Genomic DNA, 13,441 nt, shown 5'->3' with positions numbered 1-13,441 from the left:
TACATTCAAGATTAGTCTTCAAGATCTAATGTTATTTATTTGAGACATCCTACATATGTTTCTACAATCATTTGGAGCATCTATATTTGTAGATTCAAGGATTCAAATCCTCCACAAGGATTTTAGCATAAGCGAGGTGAATAGTTCCATTTACTTTGTTTATGCATATTACAATTTTAATTTCAAAGTTAATTCCAAACTGGGGTTTGACCAAGGCAAATCCCCCATCCAAACAAACAGACCATTTTGTTTGAAGATACAGGTGTGGAACAATGAATTGAAGAGTAGATTCAGATACCCTTTTCATCAAACTTGCGAAATCCACAAACAAAATTTTTGTTGGAGCAATGCAAGTCAAGGTTGACTTTTTGGGTTACAATTGTGCCCTAGGGTAAGATTGTGCTCTACTATCAGGGTCAAGGTTGATCTCACCTCAAAAAGATAAAAGATTTCTGGGTTTTCTCTGTCTTGACATCTCCAGTCCAAAAAAAGTTGCAAAGATCCCCAAAACTATATACAAACATCAAAAATTTGTATTTTCCATATTCAATGTTAGTATTTGTTTTTTTATCTATTTTAGGATTTAAGCACATACCCTTAAAATAGAAAGATCAGAAAACCCCTCTTTCTCCCTATTCTCCATCACATGATCCATTTCTGCATTGATCACTTTTTTGTGCTTAATCAATTTGGATCATTCCTTTTAGAAATTAGGGTTAAGAATGGAAACCACCATAATCATATTTTCTTTCTATTCATTTTGGTGAACCTGACACACTTACCCTTATTTCTTTTGTGGAATTAGATGCCCCATTGTGTTTTATGGTATTAGATTTCCTTTCATATTATCTTGTATGTTCATCTTCACTAATTCATTTTGGTAAACCCGGCACACTTACCCTCTTTCTTTTTGTGGAATTAGATGCCCTATTGTATTTTATGGTGTTAGATTTCCTTTCAAATTATCTTGTGTGTTCATCTTCACTAATTCATTTTGGTAAACCCAACATGCTTACCCTCTTTTCATTTATGGAATTAGATGCCCTATTTTATTTTATGGTGTTAGATTTGGTTTCATATTATCTTGCATGTTCATCTTCACTATTTCATTTTCAGTGAATTTGACATGCTTACCCTCTTTTCTTTGGTGGAATTAGATGTTCTATTGTGTTTTGCAGTGTTATATTTCATTTCATTAAGATTAGATTTAGTTTATCCTCTTGCATTATAATTCAAAACTATAAATGAATTGTAAAATTTATTTCAAAATACAAAAATATTTTCTTAGTTTAGTTCATTTACATTGTATTATTTTATGAGATTTATTACTTCTATTCCTACTTCTAACCTTAGGGTTAGACACAGTCGTAGACTTATGGGTATCTTTGAGCCTGAATCTTCTTCTCTTTTCATTAGGATTCTAGATAAGCCTTTGAATCTTCCTAATTCTAATCCTATTATGGAGCACAACTCTTCTCATTCATCTCATGATAAGGATGATTCCTTAAGAGTTCCTCTTGAACAAGTCCAAAAACTTTGAAATGAACTTGATAAAATGGGTAATTTTTTTCTTCAAGAAAACCATAGTCAAGATTCTATTCAAGATATTGAAGCTCTTACAAAAGCTCTGTAATGCCCCGCTAAGGGATCCAAAGAATTAACCTAGAATTTCACTAAGTTTGGTAGCATTTTTTATTTTTTAAACATGAAAGTAAATACCACATATAACTTATGCACAATAACGGAAGCAATAGTAATGTCCATCTGAAATTAAACATAACATACATATCAGATTACATTCTTTAAGATCCCTTAACATTGGATTACATCTAAATAACTAACATTAATGAATCCATCTAGTACAACATCCACATGAAATAATAATGATAAGTCCAATGTTTATTCATCCTCTGTACATGTCACAGGGTATGACAAGCCCAAAAGAATATACATATGTGAAATATGGTACATCACCCTATTCTAATCCATGATGCAACAAAGTAAAGATAATCACATGATACACGTGATACATCATCATAGAAGACATATACATCCATCATAAAGATCAAACATAATAACTAAGTGCACGGTTCCTCCCAACCGTTAATAGCATCATTAGACCATTGTGGATCCTAGCCATCCCTCTGTGCGTAACATTCCAAATCACCGAAGAGATCATTAGTACTAACATAGTAGGAATGTCACTCCTAACATATACAACATCATATGTAGAAGTAATCCAACATGCAAATATAAGCATAAGATAAAATCATCTAACATATGTTAATCATCAATGAAAGGATACATAACTACCATCATGAAGGACACATCAACCATGATGTCTCATTGAATCTCAAATGATAAGAGTGGAAAATACACTACCACCCGACCGCGTGGTACCTAAGTGGTCCACTCCCACCGTTCTAAGGAGATAATCTCAAGTCCCAAATAGGCTAACAAAAAATCACATAGCATAAATCTCTATAAGTCCAAGAATCCTAAAAGTATACTAACTCAAAGGTTTCAGACACAAGTCCGACATCTAATCCCAGAGGCACACAATGACATGTAGGAACCTACTATGCAAGCGGAAAAGTGTCATCGCATTTATCACATACAAGTTACCCTGGCAGTTAGCTAAACTCCATGGGTCCATACTAATCTCATGCGACCACTAATATCCTCTCATACTAACGAGGCATACTACGAAATACAAGGTCGCAACCATGCATTCTCACTACTCCCATCCTAGCTTGTACAAGCACTCAAGGCATGGGCGAGAAAAAAATAGTTATCTTTTTAGGTTCATTCAGTTAGTATTAGGTGTGTATGATATCACTTATTAATCCAACTTACAATGAGTTACCCTAGTAGCCTCTTAGGGCCCCAAGCCCCATTGCAAGCCACTTTCCGTCACTACATGCAGATATCCTACCCTAAGCTCATGGAATAATAAATCTCAAAATCACAAAAGATAATCCATAATAAAATCATCAAATATGCATAAAAGCATCAAATCTCCATGAGCAAACATCCATAGAAAATCATGAACACAACAGCTCTCTATTGGCAACTGAAGTATCACTGATAATCAAAGTATCCAATGGTTCTCAATAACCAAAATATATTTCAATCATACTGATCGAAGACTCCAAAAATAGTTGAGTCAAACATGTCACAACATGACATCATCAAGAATAAATCCACATTTCAGTCTCATCATGGCGACTAGAAAATAACCAAGGTTAACTGATCGATGACCAAAAATAATGGTTAAGTCAAGTGTCTCATACATAAGAATCTCAACTATAACAATCAGTAATCACATCCAATACATAGAGCATTCCATCACATAACCATAGTTGGGTTTATAAAGATTGAGATTAAAACATCATCATAACATCACAATCACATAACCCCCAAGCCTCTGGTAGACGTCCTATAACTGGTCAACACTAGTCAACCCAAAACTCAAAATAATAGCATAAGAATACACAATGTATACACATGTTTTGGTTTTGCTTTATTTAAAAACTTGAATTTAAATGCCAAAGTCTCAATTTATGTTTCCCAATTTAAATATCAAGTGGAGAAATTTCACGTTTAACCTAACCCTTGTTTTTGTATTGGTAGATAAAATTTTCTACCCAAAAACCATTAGACTCAATTTTCTAAATGTTCTAAATGTATCTTATATTTTCATTTAGACCCCCATCATTTTCAAAATAATATTTGAAATTCTTTTCATTTTCATCTTTCCAAATTAAAGATTATATTGAATCTATATTGCTCAACATTATAAAATAACTTGTTATTAAAGAATTTCTCTTTAAATTCCAAACATCAATTAATATATCAATTATTTATTATTAATAATGTATATACATATATATATACTTATATACATATATATACATACATAAATAAATACATACATACATATATATATATATATATAATAACATTTAATAATTTAATACAATGCAACATTGAAAAGTCAAAATTCATATATGAAATAACATTTAACAATGTCCATTTCTAAAAGAAACTCAAACCGCACGGGATGTAAGTACCGCCAGGGCATGTATGACCTGCGGGTCGCAGGTACTCTGCTGACCGCAAGTACACTGCGATCTCGCAGTACCCTGCGATACTGTAGTGGTCATAATGGTGTCGACAGGGGTGGGGGATGAGTCCATCCACCCCTATATTTATATATTTAAAAAAAAAATGATACTAATAACATTTTTTCAAACATTGATTCCATACAAATCGCAATGCGATTTTATATATTTTTTCACTATGATTTATAAGTACGATTATTCAATGTATATATATATACATATATATATATATATATATATATATACATATATATATATATATATATATATATATATATATATACATATATATATATATATATATATATATATATATATACATATATATATATATATATATATATATATATATATATATATATATATATATATATATATATATATATATATATATATATATATGCATATATATATATACATATATATATATGTGTGTGTCTTTATATGTACTCGCAGAATTTAAATCAAATATCACAGCATATATATATGTATGCAGATGCGAAAATTATAAACATGTATATTTTACAATGAGCATATACACAATTTTAAGAATATTCTTATAAACTATTTGGTTTCAATATTTATCCAATAAATCATCTAATGGTTTTGGCTACAAATTTAAACCCTAGCCCCATGTTCTTTTTAGATCTATGCATAAAAAATTCTCAAATAAATTAAACTACCCATATTGAGAATGCATACAACAAAAATAAAAAATTCCTCAAAAGACATATGGAAGACACGAAGAATACAGGGAATGCATGATGCGAAAATAGCATAAGTAAAATTACAAGAATCTACCCAAATTCTGATGTTAATTCGCTCTTCTTCAGAAAACCTGCAGAGCAAGCTCCTCCCTTCTTCAGAGGTCTTAAGTCCTTCAATGCTCCAATTGCACTCCAAACGCTATGTCTAAGCTTCTAGGAATGCTTGAATATAAAGAGCTCTTAGGAAACATCTAGAATGCTTCTAGAAATATCTAGAAGGTGTCACCAACTAAGCATGGGTCTTTTCCAACCTTCTAGATGAGCCATAGGGTTGTAGACACCATGTGCTTAATTGATGCACTAACCCCTGTGTTGTTGACACATGAGAAATAGAAAAGGTGTGTTAACTCTCATGCAAACTTATAACTCTGATTTACTTTTAATATAATTTCTATTTAAATATTTATAACTTTCATTTTAATTTTTATAACTTTTATTATTATTATTTATTTATTACTTTATTATTATTATTAATTTTAATTTATAATTTTCTTTTATTTAATTCTTTTTCCTCAATTAATTCTCATTTAATTAATTATAATCAAAATATCAAATAACATGATATTTTATATTAATTTTCTCAAATAATTAATTTATTAATTAAATCTATTTATTAAGACTTAATTAATAGAAAATTCACCATAGACCTCCAACATAAAATATGAAAACCCATCATAGAGAAAATCACTCAAAATCAGTCTAAAGGGTTAAAATCATGAATTATGTCATCTGACACATTCGGTGGGTAAAATATCCAGATACTTGTCCTACCTCACTAGGACAATTGGCTTAAAGGTTTGGGATTTGGACTTGAGAATTTATCTCCATTCTCTTATAATTGAGATAGTATAATAGGGTACGCTCATCCTGACAATTCAAGGAAGTCGATACCCGATAGGTGCAACCTACAGAAAAACCATGCATGTATATACAATATATATAATGCTAAGCTAAACAGACAATGGCAGGAAGTGGTGCATCGTGTAGATCCTGACTAAGCAGGTGACTACGACTCCCTTCCTTAACCACATCAGAAACGTCATACAATAAGAAAACACGCACACCATACACATGCAAGTATGGGGTAAATATCCATAATAAAACACATGAGATAGTAAACCATCTAACTAATCATCAACAATAACTGAAAGCAATGTAATGATCATCATGCATACATGAAAAGTAAAGTCTAAATGATCTCATCATATAACCACTAAATCAATAACATAATGTCTGATAGTCTCAAAACAACACTACTAATCCATCAACATAAAACTAGTCCAACATAGTCTGATAATAATAGCAACAATGTTCGAAAAATATTTTAACGAGGGCAAGCACTACATCCACCCCCCCTTGGATTAGGCTTAATCCTGGAAGCCTACAAATAGGTAGGGATATAACTCCCTCAATCTAGTTGCATCCTCCCAAGTAGCTGAAGAATCATCAGTAGGGTCCCATTGGACCCTTACTTGCTCGATGGTTTGACCCTTGAGGGTCAACTCCCACTGCTCCAGAATACAAACTGGCTCTAAAGTCAGCTGCCCATCCTCTACCTGCAACGCATTCCAATCAAGAACATGTACAATATCAGAAATATACTGTCGAAGCACTGAAACATGAAAAACATCATGAATGTGAGCTAGGTTGGGTGGTAGAGCAAGGTGATAAGCAATCGAGCCAATCCTCTCTAAAATCTCGAATGGTCCCACAAAGCGAGGTGCTAGCTTAGAACCCTTTCCGTACTGGATTAGACTCTTTCGCGATTGCACTCTCAAGAAAACCTTATCACCCATAGCAAACTGCTTATTAGTCCTATGAGCATCAGCATTCTTCTTCTACCTATCCTGTGTCGTAGTCAAGTGCTCACGAATACGCACTACCTGTTGCTCCATCTCACGAAGCATCTTAGGACCCATTAGGATGCGATCTTCAAGACTGTCCCAACTCAATGGTGTATGACAAGGACATCCATATAATGCCTGAAATGGTGCCATGCCAATAGAACTATGATACCCATTGTTGTAAGCAAACTCCCCTAGGTAGAGATAGTCCTCCCAATGTGTCTGCCTATCCATCACATACATCTATAACATATCTTCCAAAACTTGATTCACCCTTTCTATCTGACCATCAATCTCTGGATGATATGCCGAACTGAAGTTTAACTACGCTCCAAACACATGCTGCAATGATGTCCTGAATGCATATGTGAATACAGGATCCCTGTCAGAAATGATCTTTCTAGGAATACCATGTAATCTCACAATATCATGCATGAAGACATTAGCTAGAAAGCTGTTGTGTAGGAAGACCTGATCGGTGAGAAATGTGCCACCTTAGTCAACCGATCAACGGTGACCATGATAGCATCATGATGATGAACATTCATAGGTAATCCTACTATGAAATTCATGGAGATGATATCTCATTTCCAAGAAGGAATGAGATTAGGCTACAAAAGTCCAGCCGGGTGCTGGTGTTCTGCCTTAACTCTCTGACACTCAAGGAACCTAGCCACAAAATTAGCAATATCTCGCTTCATCCCAGACCAAAAGAACAAATTTCTCAAATCAGCATGCATCTTCTTGACACCTGGATGTGCTGAGTATGGTGTACATGGGCTTCTGCCAGTATCAAGGTGCGAAGCTCATCCAAAAATGGCACATAAATCCTCCCCAGATGTCTTAAAAGACCATCTGATTCTCGAATGTAACCTGCAAACTTACCTTCCAAAGATCTCCCTAAATCTATCTCTTTGCACACTTCCCGATACCATGAATCCGTAGGAAGTGCCTGAACAATCTGACTCCTCAAATCCACACTAAGGGTCATTGATGATACCACATGTCTCCTGCGACTCAAAGCATCCACCACCACATTCTCCTTACCCTGAATGTACTTAACCTCAAAATCATACTCGCATAAAAACTCCATCCATCGCCTTTGGTGAGCATTCAGATTAGGCTAAGTAAAAATGTACTGAAGACTACGATGATCGTTGTGTAGCTCAAATCTGTGCCCCAACAAGAAATGTCTCCATCTAGTCAAAGCATGAACTACTGCTACTAACTCAAGATCATGCGTAGGATAATTTAACTCATGATCCTTGAGCTTGCATGATTCATACGCAATCACTCGTCCATTCTACATCAACATTGCCCCAATCCCTTCAAGAGAAGCATCTATACACACCATAAAATCACCTTCTGGATCAGGTACAGCTAGAATCAGTGCACTGGTCAAAAGCTCCTTGAGCTTCTGAAAAGCTTCCTTACATTTCTCTGTCCATACGAACTTTTTTTCTTTCTTTTGAAGAGAAGTGATAGGATGCGCTATCCTAGAGAAGTTCTGGACAAATCTGCAATAATAATCGGCTAAACCCACGAAACTATGGATCTTTGACACATTGGTCGGTGTCGGCTAATATATTATCACCTGAATCTTTGCAGGATCCACTGAAATACCATCACCTGAAATAACGTGCCCTAAATACTGAATCTCCGATTTGAATAATTCGCACTTAGTTGCATTGGCATAAAGCTGATTGTCTCTCAAACATTGCAATACCAACCGCAGGTGTTCCTAATGCTCCTTCTGAGTCTTAGAATATATCAATATGTCATCAAGAAACACAAGTACAAACCTGTCCAGATAAGATCAAAATACACCATTCATCAAACTCATAAAAATTGATGGAGTATTAGTCAACCCAAAAGGTACCACTGTGAACTCATAATGCCCATAGTGAGTTTGAAAAGTGGTCTTTTGAATATCTGCTTCCTTAATGCAAAGTTGGTGGTATCCTGACTTAAGTTCAATCTTGGAGAATACTGTAGCTCCCTTGATCTGATCAAATAAGTCATCAATCCTAGGTAAAGGATACCTGTTCTTAATAGTCACCTTATTCAACTGTTTGTAGTCGATACAAAGGCGCAAAGAACCGTCTTTCTTCTTTACAAAGAGCACTAGAGCTCCCCATGGTGATACACTAGGTCGAATGCTCCCTTTGGCCAAAAGTTCCTCTAGCTGAAGACGTAGCTCACCTAATTCTTGTGTAGTCATGGGATAAGGAGCTTTAGAGATAGGCTCCGATCTAGGACTCAGATCAATACTAAAGTCAATGTCCCTCTTTGGAGGCATGCCTAGAATCTCACTTGGAAAAACATCTGCGTACTCTTGCAAAATTGGGTGATCTAAAGTCTCCTTCATAGGATCTTCCTCATCAAGATCATTTACCATAACAACAAATATCTAACATCCCTTATGAAAACTTTGCTTCAATTGCATAGCAGAAATCGTCTGCAGAGATATAGGCCTTGGTACCCCAACTATCTGCACATCATTCCCTTGGTCATCTTGGCACAAAATAATCTTCTTCTTGCAATCTATACTAGCTCTATGAGATCCAAGCCAGTCTATGCCTAAAACCACATGATACGAACCAAGGGGTATGACTCGAAGATTCACTATAGTATCAAAGCTTCCTAAGCTAAGCCCACACTTATGAACTACAGAGTCTGTGGAGACCTTAATGCTTGAGGCTAGTTCCACTTGCCAACCATGATCTTGCTTCACCGCATCCAACTTACACTTAGAAACTATAGATGGTGAAATAAATAAATCTGTAGCTCCTGAATCAAACAATACTAAAAGAGATATACCTCAAATAGCACCTATAGTCTCAACCATTGTTCCTTGATGATTTGCCTGATGCTGATCAACTGCTGCAAAAACTCTATGAGCTCTACCTGCATCACCAACTGTAGGTTCTGAAATTGTAGGTTTAGGTCCTAAAAACTAAGGTGCTCACTGAGGCCACTGAGCTGCATAATGTCCAATCTGACCACATGAAAAACATTTCATATTTCTGTCAGATCCTCTTCCCATAGGTGGTACATTTGATTGTTGATGATTGTTCCTGCTAACAAAAGACTGGCTACTCTGAGCTGGCTGATTAGACTGATTCTATTTATTACGTTGAACATTATGGTTTTTCTTGGTGTTAGAACCTTTGCCACCACCTTGAGCTTGAGAGTTCGATCCCTTCTGTTGTTGTGTCTGCTGAAACTGTTGTTGATACTGTTTCCCCTTAGAGAAAAAAAACTTCTTGTTACCACCTGAATTATAGTTGCTTTTAGATCTTGATGTTGTTGGCGCTCCTACAAAACCACCTTGACCAAGGTTGACACTTTTCTCAACAAGGATAGCTTGATGTACCGCATCCTTGAGGGTTTTTGGCTCAAATACTTTAACTCCCCCAATTATACGATTATTCAACCCCCTAATAAAATGTTGTGTCAACTGAGCTGAATTTTCACTGAACCCTAAAAAAGACATGAGCTCATGAAACTTACGCTCATAATCGATCACTGACAAAGTGTACTATCTAAGATTATGAAATTCATCAGCTCTTTGTTGTTTCCATTCCTCTAGTAGGAATAGTTCACGAATACTCTCCAAGAATAGTTCCCATGTAACACTGCTCATATCAATTCCCACCTTCTTCTCCTAAATCATCCACCAAGTGGCCCCAAAATTCTCTAAATTAGTGATTGCAAATTTTGCCTTAACATTGGTGTCGAACTCCTGCATGGAAAAAATCTTGTCGAAGAAAATAAGCCACTGCTCGACCACATAACCAAAACCTTGCCCATTGAAAGGCTTAACCTTGGATCTTGAAAGATCCTTCATCTGAGTGGACACAATGGACCTCTGACGATCCTTTCAAAGACTTCTAGATCTGGGTCTATGCTCTTTTTCTGTCTGGTGCACTTTGGGCTATTCTTGAACAAGAGGTAGACGTTCTAGAATAGTCTGCATCATTTGTCTCAAACCAACCTCTTCAGACTCAGCTTGGTCCTCTCTACGGCTCTCTTCCTGCTGCCTACTAGTGTGTTCTTCCCTGCTCTCTACATGAGCCGATCCCTCATGGGCAGACTCATGGACAATGATAGCTCTACCATGACCACGGCCTCTACCACGGCCTCTAACAGAATACCTAGTCCTAGATACCATCCTACAATAGTGCAAAGTACAATTACAATCACATGTTGCAATAGACTAAGTTCAGTTCTATGTTTAGGTTTAAGTTAAATTTCCAGTTTTGAAACTAAGTGTTGAAGTATAAAAAATATTCAAGTATCAGTTCAAGTTCTATTTCAGTTCACCTAGTTCAAGTTTGAAAAGATACACTTAATAGTTCAAAGTTCTAGTTGTCCAAAATACCCAGAGCTCCTAATGTAGAAACTCGAGCTCTGATACCAAATGTAATACCCCACCAAGGGATCCAAAGAATTAACCTAGAATTTCACTAAGTTTGGTAGCATTTTTTTTTTAACGTGAAATTAAATACCACATATAACTTATGCACAATAATGGAATCAATAGTAATGTCCATCTGAAATTAAACATAACATACATATCAGATTACATTCTTTAAGATCCCTTAATGTTGGATTACATCTAAATAACTAACATTAATGAATCCATCTAGTACAACATCCACATGAACTAATAATGATAAGTCCAATGTTTATTCATTACATTTCAAATGCTTATTCATCCTCTGTACATGTCATAGGGTATCACAAGCCCAAAAGAATATACATATGTGAAATATGGTACATCACCCTATTCTAATCCATGATACATCAAAGTAAAGATAATCACATGATACACATGATACATCATCATAGAAGACATATACATCCATCATAAAGATCAAACATAATAACTAAGTGCACGGTTCCTCCCAACCGTTAATAGCATCATTAGACCATCGTGGATCCTAGCCATCCCTTCGTGCGTAACATTCCAAATCACCGAAGAGATCATCAGTACTAACATACTAAGAATGGCACTCCTAACATATACAAAATCATATGTAGAAGTAATCTAACATGCAAATATAAGCATAAGATAACATCATCTAACCTATGTTAATCATCAATGAAAGGATACATATCTACCATCATGAAGGACGCATCAGCCACGATGTCTCATTGAATCTCAAATGAGAAGAGTGGAAAATACACTACCACCCGACCGCGTGGTACCTAAGTGGTCCACTCCCACCGTGCTAAGGAGATAATCTCAAGTCCCAAACAGGCTAACAAAAAATCACATAGCATAAATCTATATAATTCTAGGAATCCTAAAAGTATACTAACTCAAAGGTTCCAGACACAAGTCCGACATCTAATCCCAGAGGCACACAATGACATGTAGGAACCTACTATGCAAGAAAAAAAGTGTCATCGCATTTATCACATACAAGTTACCTTGGCAGTTAGCTAAAATCCATGGGTCCATACTGATCTCATGCGGCCACTAGTATCCTCTCATACTGACGAGGCATACTACGAAATGCTAGGTCGCAACCATGTGTTTAGGTTCATCCTAGCCTGTACAAGCACTCAAGGCATGGGCGAGAACAAAACACATATCTTTTTAGGTTCATTCAGTTAGTATTAGGTGTGTATGTTATCACTTATTAATCCATTTTACAATGAGTTACCTTGGCAGCCTCTTAGGGCCTTGGCCCCCATTGCAAGCCACTTCTCGTCACTACATGCAGATATCCTACCCTAAGCTCATGGAATCATAAATCTCAAAATCACAAAATATAATCCATAATATAATCATCAAACATGCATAAAAGCATCAAATCTCCATGAGAAAAAATCCATAGAAAATCATGAACACAATAGCTCTCTATTGGCAACTGAAGTATCACTGATAATCAAAGTATCCAATGGTTCTCAATAACCAAAATATATCTCAATCATATTGATCGAATAGTCCAAAAATGCTTGAGTCAAACATGTCACAACATGACATCATCAAGAATAAATCCACATTTCAGTCCCATCATGGCGACTAGAAAATAACCAAGGTTAATTGATCGATGACCAAAAATAAAGGTTAAGTCAAGTGTCTCATACATAAGAATCTCAACTATAACAATCAGTAATCACATCCAATACATAGAGCATTCCATCACATAACCATGATTGGATTTATAAAGATCGAGATTAAAACATCATTATAACATCACAATCACATAACTCGCAAGCCTCTGGTAGACGTCCTATAACTGGTCAACACTAGTCAACCCAAAACCCAAAACAATAGCATAAGAATACACAATGTATACACATGTTTTGGTTTTTCTTTATTTACAAACTTGAATTTAAATTCAAAAGTCTCGATTTATGTTTCCCAATTTAAATATCAAGTGGAGAAATTTCACGTTTAACCTAACCCTTGTTTTTGTATTGGTAGATAAAAGTTTCTGCCCAAAAACCATTAGACTCAATTTTCTAAATGTTCTAAATGTCTCTTGTATTTCCATTTAGACCTCCATCATTTTCAAAATAATATTTGAAATTCTTTTCATTTTCATCTTTCCAAATTAAAGATTATATTGAATCTATATTGCTCAACATTATAAAATAACTTGTTATTAAAGAATTTCTCTTTAAATTCCAAACATCAATTAATATATCAATTATTTATTATTAATAATGTATATACATACATATATAT

The sequence above is a fragment of the Cupressus sempervirens genome, chromosome 1 (genome assembly GCF_028749045.1).
Source record: "Cupressus sempervirens isolate cs-2001-9-10 chromosome 1, ASM2874904v1, whole genome shotgun sequence".
NCBI lineage: Eukaryota > Viridiplantae > Streptophyta > Pinopsida > Cupressales > Cupressaceae > Cupressus > Cupressus sempervirens.
The sequence above is the reverse complement of the archived record's forward strand: the minus strand, read 5'-3'. Positions refer to the sequence as shown.